The 17105-nt window shown below is 39.1% G+C and overlaps 1 protein-coding gene across 2 annotated transcripts in view; it reads right to left on the reverse strand.

Moving 5' to 3' along the window:
- The window catches only part of CDKAL1 (CDK5 regulatory subunit associated protein 1 like 1), a 649098-nt gene that overhangs the window by 295139 nt on the left and 336854 nt on the right, over positions 1-17105 (reverse strand). The window lies entirely within an intron of this gene.

The following is a 17105-nucleotide window of genomic DNA, read 5'->3' on the forward strand; positions in this document are numbered from 1 at the left end:
GGGCGAGATTCCAATGAAGTAAGCGTGGGTTGATGTCTAAGACCACGTACTCTGCTGCTAACTGATAACCACACTTAGAGAAACACTAGGTTAGGCTTCGTGCATGTATACAGCAACAACAATGAAATATATTATCAAAATTCTAAAAAAATACCTTTTCACGCCTTTTAAAGACTTAAAATTCCCTCCTTGAATTCAGTTAATACTCACACTATGATTTCACACTTCCCAATTACTGATTTCCAAAAGGAATATAGGCTCCGGATTCTTAACAAGAGCTTGCAAATGGTTCGTGTGTCACCGTGATGTACAGGTTTTCCACTACCGTTGAGAGAAACACAGAATTGGGAGAGATAACATGTGATACAGTGGCCAGATTTTATGGTTAGGTGTGGGCACTAAAGCACAGAGAAAGATCTCAATGTCTGAGATGCATGTGAAATACGTGGAGATAACCTGTACTGTAAAATCAATCCTCTGAAGAGTTTATGAACTTTTACTCCTTCATTTGTAAACTTCAAAGCAAGTAGTAGACAGTAGTTGCTCAAAAAGCATTTGTAGGTTCTTACAGGTCAGAATGTGTTTTTTTCTTTAGGTGCTCCCAGCTCTTCATACAATGACCATTGCACATAATAACTACTTAACTAATATTTGCTGAAGGAAGGAAAGGGATGGGGCAGAAAGGAGGGAAATCATTCAAATATTTAACCTTCTAGTAAAGGGCAAATTTTTTCAAAACGAATTTTCCCAATATTTAGGAAATATTTTTTTAGAAAGTGTTCTAATCAGATGCCATAGAGACAAATACCATCATACACTAAAACAAAACAAACAAACAAACAAACAAAACCCCCTCAATTGTACTTTAATCCTTTTGGGTGGCTTGTCCAGATACTCCTAACCAGAAATAGAAAAATAGCTTTGAGAAAGACCAAGTTCTTTTTTTTTTTTTTAAATAGTGGAGTATATAGTTAATTAACAATGTTGTGTTAGTTTTAGGCGTACAACAAAGTGATTCAGTTACACATATACATGTATCTATTCTTTTTCAAATTCTTTTCTCATTTAGGTTATTACAGAATATTGAGCAGAGTTCCCTATGCTATACAGTACGTCCTTCTTGGTTATCAATTTTAATTATAGCAGTGCGTACCTGTCAATCCCAAACTCCCAACCTATCCCTCCCCCCACCCTTTCCCGCTGGTAACCATAAATTCATTCTCTAAGTCTATGAGTCTGTTCCTGTTTTGTAAATAAGTTCATTTGAATCATTTTTTTTTTTTTTCCGGTACGCAGGCCTCTCACTGTTGTGGCCTCTCCCATTGCAGAGCACAGGCTCAGCGGCCATGGCTCACAGGCCCAGCCGCTCCGCGGCATGTGGGATCTTCCCGGACCAGGGCACGAACCCGTGCCCCCTGTATCGGCGGGCGGACTCTCAACCACTGCGCCACCAGGGAAGCCCTGAATCATTTTTTTTAAAGATTCTGCATACAAGCGATATCATACGATATTTGTAAGAAAGACCAAGTTCTAATCCCTGGGTTGGCCTCTTCCTAGTTAGTGACAATGACCACATAAAATCTTCTATGTCTTGTTTGCAAAGTGGGCATACTGACATTGGATTGTGACAATTCAATGACGGCAAATTTTCCGGTAAAAAACTCAGCACAGGAGCAGAAGCCCACGAGGCCAATTACTATGCATAGTTACTCCTCTAAACTGAAGTGGCTTCAAAGATGAATTATAATGAGAAACACACACACACATACATCCCTGTGTATCAATATAGCACAGATGCTCATGTTACAGCAAGCTTAGAGTCTGGGTTAGAATTCTGACTCTACCATTTGCCAGCTGGGTAGCCTTGAGTAAGTTAACTACATGACTCAGAGCTTAGGTTTCCTCAGCTGTGAGATGAAGATAATCACACCCACCCCTCACAGGGGGTGATGTAAAGATAAATGCAACAATCCGTACAAAGCAATTCCCACTCTGCCTGGCACACAGTAAACAACAAATACTAGCAACTGTTATTATCATGTGAAATACCAAAGTAACAGTGAGGCGATATGGATCTATTTCAGGTCTCAACATGGGTTTTGTTTGCTGGACCAGGGGCCATTGCCTTTGGAAATTGGAAATGACAGTATGTTTACTAAGTCATTTCAGTTACTCTGAATTTCCATTTGGAGAAGAAAACTACTTCTTTGACAGTCAAGTTACAATAAAAAGGATAATTGTGGCATAGTCTGTTCAGACCTATATGCAGAAATGGCCCCATTTGCAAATGGCAACTACCCAAGCACAGAAATAGAGCCTGATGCAGGGCTTTAAAAACAATAAAGTTAATTAAGAGAAAAAAATACTTTTTTTTTTTTGCGGTACGCGGGCCTCTCACTGCAGCAGCCCCTCCCGCTGCGGAGCACAGGCTCCGGACGCGCAGGCTCAGCGGCCATGGCTCACGGGCCCAGCCGCTCCGTGGCACACGGGATCCTCTCAGACCGGGGCACGAACCCGCGTCCCCTGCATCGGCAGGCGGACTCCCAACCACTGCGCCACCAGGGAAGCCCGAAAAAAATACTTTTTATAGAGTTCAAAAACAAGCTCATTTTTCTAAAATTCACGTTTATAGTGTTAACAGTCAAGGAGTTAAAAAAGCAATGAAATAAATGCTTAGAAACTTCAACTGACTTCTCTTAAATAGCTTTCATTAGTTTGGTTTGAGTCTGCTTTTTAACTCATTATGTGTTTTCTAAAATTAGATTTGTTGTTTTAAAGCAGCTTTTCTTGGCACTTTTTGTCCAGAAATTACTTACACTTTTGATCTGGAAAATCCAAACCAACTTGATAAATTTTTTTGAATATGAACTTTATGAAGATGAGTTAAAAATTAAAGGAAAAAAGAAAATACAGTTTTAGAGTATTTAAACAAATACTCAAATCATAAGCCAGGAGCGGACACCCTTTAAAAAAACAAGGTGGGCTTCCCTGGTGGCGCAGTGGTTGAGAGTCCGCCTGCCGATGCAGGGGACACGGGTTCGTGCCCCGGTCTGGGAAGATCCCACATGCCTCGGAGCGGCTGGTCCCGTGAGCCATGGCCGCTGAGCCTGCGCGTCCGGAGCCTGTGCTCCGCAACGGGAGAGGCCACAACAGTGAGACGCCCGCGTACCGCAAAAAAAACCCCAAAAAACAAACAAACAAACAAAAAAACAAGGTGCCAAATCTCTAGCCTTTTGTCCTTGTATTCTTTGGGGTCCAAGTGGGAGACACTGACGTGAGTTAGTCCTTGAATGCTATGCAGGAAGGGGCCATCGGCGGCCCACCTGCCCATGAGGAAGAACACACCTGCCAGTGACTGCGCAGGTGAACAGGTGCAGACTTTCAGTCAGGGCTGGTGTGAGCCACAAAAAGTAAAAATAAAAATAATAAACCTAGCCCATGCCCTGCCTGCTACAAACGAAACCCAAAAAAGCTATTTTAATAATTATGAATGTTAATGAAAAGCTAAATGAGAAGCAAAATCACTGCTACAAACATGAAAATAATTAGAAAGATTAGTTTTAAATTAAATAGGATTGGGCTTCCCTGGTGATGCAGTGGTTGAGAATCTGCCTGCCAATGCAAGGGACACGGGTTCGGAGCCCTGGTCTGGGAAGATCCCACATGCCGCGGAGCAACTAGGCCCGTGAGCCACAACTACTGAGCCTGCGCGTCTGGAGTCTGTGCTCCGCAACAAGAGAGGCTGCGATAGTGAGAGGCCCCCACACCACGATGAAGAGTGGCCCCCGCTTGCCACGACTGGAGAGAGCCCTCGTGCAGAAACGAAGACCCAACACAGCCATGAATAAATAAATTAATTAATTTAAAAAATTAAAATTAAATAGGATTAAGATTAAACAGGAAACATCCAATCTGCTATCATTTCTTCTTTGTGAGTAACTGCCCTTCTCAGAACATCCTCATCCCACTGCCTTCTTGACTGTATCTTACTTTCCCTACTATGGTTCTTGCTGGAGACCATCTCTGCTCTTTGGGGTTCCCTCCACCATTTTCTCCTACACTGCACTGCACTAGTAACTATTATCCTTGCCCCCAAGGCTAGCCTTTGTTACCAGAAAGAATGGGATAATATCTCTATGTGCCCTCTCCACAAGAAGACCAGGAGTACCCCCGAAGAAAACCCAACCAACGGGTAAGTTGCATATATTAAAACCATTTGTTATCACCATCCTCCCAGGATGGTCCCACTAAGCCTGGGCCTTTAAGTAAGGAGGCTTTCAGTGTCTACTGGGACCCCTCCTCATTATCTGGAACTACCAAGGTGTATTCAACAGATGCTGGAAGAAGGAGAAGCTACATTTCTATTATATAGGGTTAAAATTGGGCAGGGGAGGAGGCATTACTTTCTCTTACAAAATGTAATCAATACTGGCTGTCTTCTACCGGTAATAACGTCAAGCTAAGATGGAACTCAAAACAATATCCCTGAGATACTGTAAGTTCAGGTCTCTAGCTCATATATATTTGGGGTTGAATACATTTTTTGTATGGAAAAGGTCCATAATTTTTTTCAATTCCAGGTTCTGAGCATCTAACTTCTAAAAGAATATTGGAAACTCAGGGACAGTCTATGGTAGGAGAAAGGATTTTAACTGCAGCTCTTCCAATATTGTCTCCCTTTAAATAAGTCACTTGATTTTGCTGGATCTCAGTTTCTTCATCTGGAAAATAAGATTAGACCAGGCTATTTACTTAGCTCGACTCTTTTGGGTTAGAGATTGCCTTTGACACTGATGGAAAGTATGGATCACTTTCCAGAAATTAGCCACATACAACATTGTGCTTGATATTTTAGGGGATTCATAGATTCTTGAAAGCACATGTGTGGAAGAATTCTTCAACTATATTTTAAAATGTGATGCTACAGTCCATACACATAAGAAACCATTAAAAAAAATAAAGATATACAATTTTTACCACTAGCAAATCAGCTGCTTCACATACTCACGAAATAACTGTTGGATAATAACTTGAAAAATATAAATTTAAAGGGAGTCTGAAATTACCAGACTGCCCATAGTACCCACGCATACACACACTTACTTTCTGTGTAACTGTAAAATAACCACTATCAACCAAGGATAGCCACTATTGATTGGCAACTGACCTACAATACTACAAGAGTCATAATTTCTCTTTGGTCAGAGACTTTCAAAGCTCTCATGAAACATTAATGAAATAGCTGGATAAAGCTAAAACAAGTTTTTCAGAGACAGTCATTTCCCTTTTACATCAAACACAGGCTGTTCGCTTAGAAAAAGAGAGTAAGAAAGAAGCATCCTAATTATCAACAGTCAAATGAGACAGTTAATAAATAACCATCTAAGGTTTTAATAAAAATTCACATAATTAATTTTTATATTCAGCAAAGCTCCTATTAAAGAGAATAGATTCTATGATGACTACTAAAGAAAGTAATGTAATTAAAGATATAAAGTTCTTCTAAGTTTAAACTAGAAGATACCATTCTTAAGGGGAAAAAAACCCTCCATTATTTCCGGTTAACATTTTCAATAAATAACCATTATTCAGGCTTATTGGCTAACTAGGCAAATAGAAAATAGTAAAGCAAAAAAGCTCATCCCTCCTTTAGGAAACCTAGGATGTGATTCCCAGAGTATTCTTCAAGTTCCAGAATTCTAGAGTTTAGGACATATCTTCTTGTCCAACATAGGTCAAAGATTTGATTTTCCACTTATCTTTGTTACTGTGGATAAAAATCAATGAAAAAGTAATATTAATGCAAAATAGGTGTACTCTTATTGAATTATTAATAGGCAATACAATTGTAAATGCTTTTGTTCATCATTCTTCACTGCCCTTGCAAACAATTTCAAAATGGGAGGTGCTGAAGCATGAAGATTGTTTGCAGCCATTGCTTTTTGAAATCACAGTGCTGGGAATTGGTGGAATTCTTGCTTCTTTGGGTTATTATCAGACACTGTGAACTTTTCTTTGAAAGCAGACTATAAATTCACAAGGGGGTCCCTTGCCTTCAATCAAGGAAATGTTTCAAAGGACCCCCATCTGTCATTTTAATGTATTCTTCTCAAAGACTGCCATAAATATTTAATATAAGAAAGGCACTGTTTAAACACAACGAATAGCTTATGAAATTAAAGTTGGCTGAGGGATTACACCGTGTACATAATACACTGTAAATAATGACAAAAAATAGAAGCATTACTAACCTTCTCTTGCTTCTCCTGACATTTCTTAAGGAATATGCAAAAGACACTTATATATTAACGTCAGTTTAATTGATATCAAAGGGTGACTAACTCTATAGAACCATTCTATTCTTGACTCTGTATATAATATATTGATACATTACCTCACTGAATGGATACCACACAGGTTTTTCCATTTTTCAAGAAGTCTCACTTAGCCTGCTAACTACTTTCAAGAAAGTCACAGAACTAGGAAGGACACTGTATATCTAGTCCCTAGTTTAGTCTCTTATCTTCAAACAGGGATCAACACCTAACATTAGACCTTTCTATGGAAGACATTCAATACATATTTATCAAATGACTACATAGTTATTACCAGGCGCAATTACGTACTGTATTCAAAATTTCTAAGGATAGGCTCTCCTTTTTCTTTCTGGTACTATTACAACAACCAACCTGCTTATTTCCCACTCTCATTAATATCCATTTATTCTTACTCTCTGTTAATAGAAATGGAGAACAGCTGGTACCTCTTCTTATAACTCTTAATCTCTTGATTCTTCTGTTTAAAGCAAACCATTTCAATTTCTTTTAATTTTTCTCAGAGGTCTCTTTTTCTAACTCATTTTCACTGAATTTCTCCAGAGTGTAACAGAGGATTATTTCTCAACACTTATATGGTTTACCCCAAAGTAATGGTAACTCTGACAAGAACAACATATCCTTGACATAATCTAAGCGAGCTGCCCAGATTACCTCCCACTCCCCTGCAGGGTTAGTGCCAAGCCTCAATTCTGTACAGAAACGATTTACATTTCATCATACTACACACCTATTGATGTTTTGGACCAAATCTCCTAGGTTAATTTAGATTCTTTCATTCTCTTGACACCACCAATTTCTCCCATATTGATGTCATGCATCAATACCCTCTGTATGCTTTTCATTCCATTTACTAAATAAAGTGCAATATTGTTCCAGGCTAATGATATCCTCTGTAGAAAACCATCCTCAGGCTATTAATAGAGCTCTACAGAAGTTCCTTCAATATGTTTGAGTTCATCTTCCTAAAATTATTATGGGAAAAATATAATGGAACTGGCAGAAATTTTCATTGATGTCTACATAGTTAACATTAATTTCTTTCCACATTTTTAGATGGGCCATTACTCTATCATAAAAGAAAGAAACAAAATTGATTGGAAGTATTCTTCAAAATGTCATAGTACTTACTAACCAATATCATTGGCTTGATATTTTGACTATTTGTTGAGGTTCTAGTATCTTCACAATTCTTATTTATAGATATGTCTATTAGAGAAAAACAAATATTGTATATAAATGCATATATGTGGAATCTAGAAAAATGGTACAGATGAACCTATTTGCAGGGTAGGAATACAGACATAGATGTAGAGAATGGACATGTGGACACGGGTTGGGGGAAAAGGGGGGATGAATTGGGAGATTGGGATTGACATACATACACTACAGCTAGCTAGTGGGAACGTGCTATGTAGCACAGGGATCTCAGCTCAGTGCTCTGTGGTGACCTAGATGGGTGGGATTGGGGGGTGGGATTGGGGGGTGGGGGTGGGAGGGAGGTCCAAGAGGGAGGGATATATGTGCACATAGAGCTGTTTCACTTCACTGTACAGCAGAAACTAACACAACATTGTAAAGCAACTATAACCGCCCCCAAAGAAAAAGACAATTACTATATATAATGGAATCTAAGACACCAACAATGTAAAATACACCTTTTTTGTTATATGTCAATTACATATCAATAAAACTGGAAAAAAGTAAAATAAAACGCACTTTATAAAGTGTGCTTCTAAGGGAAAAAACCACCACAAAATATTTCCAAATAATTACAAAATTCCCTCAATTATAACATGCATCTTCATTTAGATGTAAAATGATATGTAAATGCATCCTCATTTCAAAGTAAAAATCAATATACCCTAAAATTTACTAAACAAGGTATTGTGGATTTTTGCTCTTATAATACTATATTCTATAATAAGTACAACGCGGAACATCACTTATGTAGTATTTATAATGTAAGCTAGAGAGTTAACTATTTAACGAGTCAGTGTGTTAATAACCAATTTTCTTTGTTAGAATTTTGAACACCTTAAATAAATACCTAAGTTCATATGTACATGCTTTTCCCCTCTAAATACCTTTTAAAATTACTTTATCTCTTTTATAAGTTCTAGTCTGCCTTAATAAAACAGTTTTGAGTCAAATACCCCCTCACCTAATAAATACTCTTGTGCCTAATGCTTAAGACATATACCTGAAACATAAATTATGCTATTCATTCATTTTAATATATCAGCTCAAATGGTATATAGATGCAGCTGAAATTACAAACCATTTGATAAATGATGGAAACTTCTGTGCATTATTTAGACTGACTGAAACAACCTACTTTTGTAATGAACAAAAGCTTCCGAAGGGAGAGTTATTGCTTGAACAAAGTCAAGCCATAAAAGTCAACTCCCGATTCTCTACTGTCATCCCAGCCTTCAGTCAGATCTTACAACCTGCAGACTGTTTTTCTGGGTGAAAAAGCTTGGAGCTGTTTGACTCAAACAATTAAAGCCTAATATTGAATGCAATGCACAGGGAAATTAAGGAACCCTCAGTTTAACCTCAGTTTACCCTCACCACTCTTTCGCTACAGCAGCTTGCCTGTCATCTTTCACAAAACAGTACATACACACATACTACCAGATGTTACTAGATTATTATATGACTTAAAATCTTCATTTCCATACTGTCCCCTCTGTCTGACTTCTGTGTTTCTCAGGTGAGATCACTGTTTGTTTGTTTTTTTTTTCTGTACGCGGGCCTCTCACTGCTGTGGCCTCTCCCGTTGCGGAGCACAGGCTCCGGACGCGCAGGCTCAGCAGCCACGGCTCACGGGCCTAGCTGCTCTGCAGCATATGGGATCTTCCCAGACCGGGGCACGAACCCATGTCCCCTGCATCGGCAGGTGGACTCTCAACCACTGCACCACCAGGGAAACCCGAGATCATTGTTTTGTTAAGTTCCTCTATCACCCCACACAAACTTCCCAAAATCAAGAATACTGAAGAGGGTAAAGAAAGAAAAACTTCAAAACCACAATTTCTTTACAGCCTAAAATACAAAAAAACTTTTACAGTGCTTCCTTTTATGTCTGCATTTTGAATATGTGATTCATTATGGCAGGAGAAGCAAACCCTTTGAATGTTGATGGGGTGATGATCTATTCAAATACCAAGTTTTTTCCCAAATAGCATGGGAGGATTGAAAGAAGTCTGATGTCATTCTTCTCTCCGCATTGGTTCAGAGTGTATGCCCTTATCGCAAAACCAGGTTGAATTTTGTTCAAATATCCTATTACACTTTATTCAAAATATCCTATGCTTTTAAGTAATACAGCTCTGGAAAATCTATCTGAGGCGCTTCATTCACAGTTAACAGCCTACAAATAAATATATTAGGGCCCCTAAAGTAAGTGCAAATCAGGCCTGGCATCTCCCAGTATGAGAGGAAAAGTTGAAAAGTTTGACTTATTTTTCCTTCCTGAAACAAGAAAATAGTGGAGGTACCTGCAATTGTTGAGAAACAAGTCAGAGGGCTTAAATTCTCCACGCAGCACTTTCTTCTCATTTTGCTGTTTTGGCCGTGCGTGAAGAATGGAAACTAGTTGAAAGTGCAGCTCAAATCTGTGGGGAATTACTTTACCAATAGGGAGTGAAATGAAGTGATTCTTAGTAGTCATTGCCAGCTTTTAAAAGATAGTAGTCTGTGAAATCAAGCCACAAAGTTGGTCCACAGGTTAAACTATTCTGAAGATATAAGCTAGGATGTGCCACAGGGCCATTCTACTTAAGACTCTGAGATCAGGTTTAGGGTAACAAGTAGAGATTCTTAAGAAAAGCACCTTGGTCTCCTTTTGTTTAATTTAAAATTACTCTGAGGACTTCCCTGGTGGCACAGTGGTCAAGACACCACGCTCCCAATGCAGGGGGCACAGGTTCGATCCGTGGTTGGGGAAGATCCTGCATGCCTCATAGTGCAGCCAAAAAAAAAAAAAAAAAAATTTACTCAGAAACATCAACTTAAAACAGACCTGGAGAGCCATGAGCAAGTCACTTAAGCTCTCTGGGCCTTACATTCTTGATAAGGTAGGGATGACAACTTGTCTTTCTGGGTGTTGTATGGCTCATACATCATTTATGTATTACAAAACATATAACACAGTGATTGGACCCAATCAGCACTAAATAAATGTAAGCCATTTTTATTATCATTTTATTTTTTAATAAGAAATTTTTAAGAAGGAAACTTTCAGTTGCATATGTATGAGAGGGGCTTTAACTGAGACAACCATCTGAATCTCAAGAAAGAGAGGCACTTAGCAGTATGGACCATATTATTAAAGTAACATTACCTCCTGATTGCCATATTCCCAAACTAAGAGTTAGTAGTTCATTCTATAAAAGGTAAGTAAAACTCTCAATATTGGAATAAATCTACTAAGAGTATCTGAATGACAATTCCATAGGTCCACAATTTCTGGAAGTGTATTTTCATTCTAAGTGCTTTCTTGGGCATACTACTCACTAATAACTGAAAAATTATCATCATTATTTGAAAAACAACTAAATGAAAGTGTGAATGGCAGTACGTAATACTAAAAGCAAAAATAATTCTGGTTTAGTCACTTCTGTATATGGTAGACAAAGAATCTGAATCTTCGAAACTTTTTAAGACTTGAAAATCTTGGAAATATGACAAAGGGAAGTCAGAATCAGAAAAAGGTATTGAAATCTAAAATTTTCTAAAACCAAGACAAAAATTACCCATATTTCAATGTGTCAATCAAGCATGAATCTAACATATTCCATTCACTTTACTCACTTCAATCTCTACCGTCACCTTGTCTTGGCGTTAGCTTTTCCTATGGTGGGCTCAAACCTTTACCTTTTTCTTTCTTTTTTTTTTAACATCTTTATTGGAGTATAATTGCTTTACAATGTTGTGTTAGTTTCTGCTGTATAACAAAGTGAATCAGCTATATGTATACATATACCCCCATATCCCCTCCCTCTTGAGTCTCCCTCCCACCCCTCTAGGTGGTCACAAGCTGATCTCCCTGTGCTATGCGGCTGCTTCCCGCTAGCTATCTATTTTACGTTTGGTAGTGTATATATGTCCATGCCACTCTCTCACTTCGTCCCAGCTTCCCCTTCCCCCTCCCCGTGTCCTCAAGTCCATTCTCTACATCTGCGTCTTTATTCCTGTCCTGCCCCTAGGTTCTTTAGGACCATTTTTTTTTTTAGATTCCATATATATGTGTTACCATACGGTATTTTCAAACCTTTATCTTGAACCCAGGCATCACTCCTCATTTACAGGCCTACTTTCCTAGGTCTAGTCCTAAAAATGGTATAATTCTTTTCAAGTTCTAAGCCTAGACCCTGTCCTCTGTCTTTACCTGTCACTGAAACACAGCCAGGCTAAATTTAGTCTGACACCCTAATAAGGTGCTCCACAGCGTTAACTGAGAATTGATACCATTCAAGTTCTTAGTTGTAACAGCAGCTGATTCTGAGTAATCACACAGAAAAGGGTTTATTAAAAGGATAATGAGAATGAGGCTCAATACTAAGCTTCCAAGAACAATGTGCAACATAGTACAAAACAGGCCTAATGAGAATGTCAGTGCTTCTGCTGCACCAGGAATTCAACCCTGTAAACACTGCCATCCCCAAGGGCAGGCTGCCACTACTGCCACTCTGGCTAGCAAAAACGGATTATAGATGGAGCCTCTATCCTCAAATAGCTCATTTCAGAATTTAGATTTGTAGGTGGAATCTAGGTCACATTCCAGTGGCCTAGGGCAAAGGAGGTTAGTCTTCTCAGTTCCATCCTGGGGAGTTAGTTCTCACAAGGTTGGAAACACCCCAGATTAGAGTTAAGAGCGTTCAAAAGGTACCGGGCAGCCGGCAAACAAAACTAATGCCAACTGGACAGGCTATAAATTGCTAAGACCAAATAAACACCCACATAAATAAGAAAATGAACAGTCTTCAGCCCTTCATCGTGGAAAAGAGACGTGTTTTACAGCAAATAATTAAATCATAAATATAGCAAACAAATATGGTTTGGCTCCAGCAGTATCTCCAATCATGATTTAAGTCTATCACAGAGAATGAAGAAGAAAATCTGTAGTGTTCCTAACTGCCCAGTGCCAACATTTCCGATACCTCTTAGTCACCCTCAACCTTTTCAAACTGTAGAGGCACAGCTGATGCTTTAGGCCCCTTAGTGACTTACGTCACACCTCGGCGAATTCTGTTCCCTTTAATCCTCCCTTTCCTCTTTCCTTTTTCCTTTTATCTTTAGTAACTCAATGACTACTGACATAACAGTTTCTGCTGAGTTCTCACAGAAAGTCACTTTCATCATTAAACATGTGCATTCACGTGGAACCCCCTCTGTAACATGAACACTTTGTTCGGACTCACAAAGTGAAGGATTCTAGGATAAGATATGCATAATATTGCTATTGGCCAATCCTAGAGGGTAGGAATGTCCATGAAAACTAAGTGCTGGCTACATTCTTGCTCAACTCAACATCGAGCATGGATAAACACAACAAAGATGGGTTGATTCTTGTTTCTTAATGCTCTGTAACATAGCATCATTTTACGTAGCCTCCCATGTGAAAAACTGTATTTAGGGATAGGAATGTAAGTGAGTTAAAAGAGACTGAGAAGTGGAAGAAAGAGGATTATCACCTCCAGGCTGAAGTCCTAAAACAAACGATACGCATTTACGGTGGGCCTTCACTGTATCTGGGGGCTCTGCATCCGGGAATTCAACCAACTTATTGGTCAAAACTGATCTACGGTTGGTTGAATCTGTGAATGTGGAACTGCGGATACGGAAGGGCAACTGTACTACGCAATTTTATATAAGGGACTTGGGCACCTGCAGATTTTGGTGTCTGCAGGAGTCCTGGAAGCCATCCCTGCAGATAGGCAGGATGACTGTATAAGCCTTAAGAATGATTAGAAGCACACATAAAACTTCACAGTACTTATATGTGGGCAGAATTATAGAATGAGCATGTCTTACTCTTCTTTGTGGCTTTTCTTTGATGTGCAAGAAGGAGCATGTGTTACAATTCTCCCATTAGAGGGAAACAGACAGACTTGTTTACTGGAGTATAGTCCCCCAAATCTAACTAGCCTACAATCATATCTTCCAGCAAAATTCAAGATTATTATGATTGTCATTTTTCTTTTTAAAATAACATTTTTAACAGTACTTTTATCAGAGAAAGTTTTAAATCAGGTAAAGCTTATGATATTTAATGGCATATTAAATCTCTTTGTGTAGTCAGGTACAAGGCAACCTCTTTCACCGCTCTTTTTCAACATCATATTGGAAGTACTAGCTAGTGTAAAAGACAAACACAAGGAAATAAAAGATATACAGACTGAGAAGGAAGAAATTAAGCTGTCTTTACTTGCAGGTAACATAGTCATCTGAGTAGAAAATCTGAAAGAACTAACAGAAAAACTCCTAGAAATAATAAGTGGTCATAGCTAGGTTGCAGAATACAAGGTTAATAAACGAAAGTCAATCACTTTCCTATATACCAGCAATGAACAAGTAGAGCTTGAAATTTAAAACATAATACCATTTACATTAGCAACCTCCAAAAAATGAAGTATGCAGGTATAAATACAAGAAGCTATGTATAAGATCTATATGAGGAAAACTACAAACTGTGATAAATAAAATCAAAGACGAACTAAATAAATGGAGAGATAGTCTATATGTTCATGGATAGGAAGACTCAATATGGTCAAGATGTCAATGCTTCCCAAATCGATCTATAGATTCAATGCAATCACCATTAAAATCCCAGCAAGCTATCACCAAACAAAGTTTATATGGAGAGGCAGAAGACCCAGAATGGCCGACACAACACTGAAGAAGAACAACAAAGTTGGAAGACTGACACTACTCAACTTCAAGACTTACTAAGAAGCTACAGCAATCAAGGCAGGGTATTGATCAAAGAATAGATCAGTGGAACAGAACAGAGAGTCCTAGACCCACATAAATACAGTCAAATGACCTTTGACAAAGTAGCATAGGCAATACGATGGAGCAAAGATAGTGTTTCAAACATATGACGTTGGAACAACTGGACATCCATATGTAAAAAAATTAACCCAGACACATTCTTCACAAAAATTAGTTCAAAAGGGATCACAGACCTAAATGTAAAACACAAAACTATAAAACTCCTAGAAGACAACATAGGAGAAAACCTAGATGACCTTGGATATAATAATTACTCTTTAGATGCAAAATAGAAGAAATAACTGATAAGCTGCACTTAATTAAAATTAAAAACTTCAGCTCTGCAAAAGACAGTATCAAGAGAATGAGAAGACAAGCCACAGACTGGAAGAAAATATTGGCAAAAGACATATCTGATAAAGAACTGTTATCTAAAATATACAAAGAACTGTTAGAACTCAACAATAAGAAAATAAACAAGCCAATTAAAAAATGGGCTGGGCTTCCCTGGTGGCGCAGTGCTTGAGAGTCTGCCTGCTGATGCAGGGGACATGGGTGTGTGCCCCGGTCCGGGAGGATCCCACATGCCACGGAGTGGCTGGGCCCGTGAGCCACGGCCGCTGAGCCTACGCATCTGGAGCCTGTGCTCCGCAACGGGAGAGGCCACAACAGTGAGAGGCCCATGTACCGGAAAAAAAAAAAAAAAAGGGCTAAAGGCCTTATCAGATGCTTCATCAAAGAAGATATACAGATGGAAAATAAGCATAAGATGTTCCGCATCATATGTCATCAGGGAAATACAAATTAAAACAACAATAAGACAATACTACACACCTATTAGTATGGCCAAACTCCAGAACACTGACAATACCAAATGCTGATGAGGACATGGAGCAACAGGAACTCTCATACACTGCTGGTGGGAATGCAAAATGGTACAGCCACTTAGGAAGATAGTGTGGCAGGTTATTACAAAACTAACCATACCCTTACCATACAATCCAGCAATTACATTCCTTGATATTTACCCAAAGGAGTTGAAAACATGTCCACATAAAAATCTGCACATTGAGACTTCCCTGCTGGTTCAGTGGTAAAGAATCCGCCTTCCAATGCAGAGGATGTGGGTTCAATCCCTGGTCAGGAAACTAAGATCCCACATGCCGCAGGGCAACTAAGCCCGCGCACTGCAACTACTGAGCTCACACACCTCAACAAGAGAGCTGCGTGCCACAAACTACAGAGCCCACATTCTCTGGAGCCCATGTGCCACAACTACAGAGCCCCGCAGGCCACAGCTCGAGAGAGAAAACCCACACATCACAACTAGAGAGAAGCCCATGCACCGCAACTAGAAAGAAGCCTGCGCGCCACAAAGGAAGATCCTGAGTGCTGCAACTAACACTCAACGCAACCAAAAAAAAAACATTGCACACTGATGTTTATAACAGTTTTATTCATAATTGCCCAAACCTGGAAGCAACTAAGATGTCCTTCAGTAAGTAAATGGATACATAAAGTGTGCTACATCCAGACAATGGAATATTATTCAGCACTAAAAAGAAATGAGCTATCAAGCCATGAAAAGACATGGAGGAAAGTTAAATGTATATTAATAAGTGAAAGAAGCCAATGTGAAAAGGCTACATACTATATGACCCCCAACTATATGACCTTCTTGAAAAAGCATAAGCATGGAGACAGCAAAACGATCAGTGGTTCCCAAGGCTGGGAGGGCAGCATTCCACTGTAAGAACACAGTTTGTTTATCCATTCATCTGTTGAAAGACATCTGAGTTGTTTCCATTTGGGAGCTATCACAAATAAAGCCACTATGAACACTCATGTATACTCATGTACAGGTGGGACTGCTGGGTCATATGTTACCTGCGATGGTTAATTTTTGTGTCAGTTTGGCTAGGCTATATAGTATATAGTTATCTGGCCAAACACCAGTCTAGATGTTGCCATGATGGTATTTTTTAGATGTGATTAACATTTAAATCTTTGAGTAAAGCACATTACCCTCCATAATGTGGGTAAATCTATTCGAATCAGTTGAAGCCCTTAAGACAAAGGACTGAGGTTCCCAGAAGAGAAAAGAATTTAAATAGCCTTTAGACTCAAGACTGCAGCATTGCCTCCTGCTGGAATTTTCAGCCTGCCCTGCAGATTTCAGGCTTACCAGTCCCCAGAAGCATGTGAGCCAATTCCTTAAATCACTCATTCATTCATTCACTCACTCACTCACTCAACCTTTGTGTGCCTGTGTGTATGTATAACTGGTTCTGTTTCTCTGGAGAACTCTGAGTAATATAGAACCCTAAAATTAGGAAACAAGCAGAGATATCTGTTCTCATCACTGCTTTTAAATTTTTTCCCATTATTAAATAATCTGTGATTTTCAAAATGTAAATCAATTTTTAATAAATTAATATTCTTTCAGATATTTGCATATTGCCTAGCAAAAGATTAAGAATTTAATAAAGATTCAGCAAATATGATGTGAGAACACCTTATTGTAAAGTCCATTAGGGACTTCCCTGGTGGTCCAGTGGTTAAGAATACACCTGTCAATGCAGCAGACACAGGTTCGAGCCCTGGTCCAGGAAGATCTCACATGCCATGGAGCAACTAAGCCCATGCACCACAAGTATTGAGCCCACACTCTAGAGCCTGAGAGCTGTAACTGGTGAGCCTGCGCACCACAAGTACTGAAGCCTGCACGCTCTACAGCTTGTGCACCGCAACTACTGAGTCCAAGTG

The sequence above is a fragment of the Lagenorhynchus albirostris genome, chromosome 10, assembly GCF_949774975.1.
Source record: "Lagenorhynchus albirostris chromosome 10, mLagAlb1.1, whole genome shotgun sequence".
Classification (NCBI taxonomy): Eukaryota; Metazoa; Chordata; class Mammalia; order Artiodactyla; family Delphinidae; genus Lagenorhynchus; species Lagenorhynchus albirostris.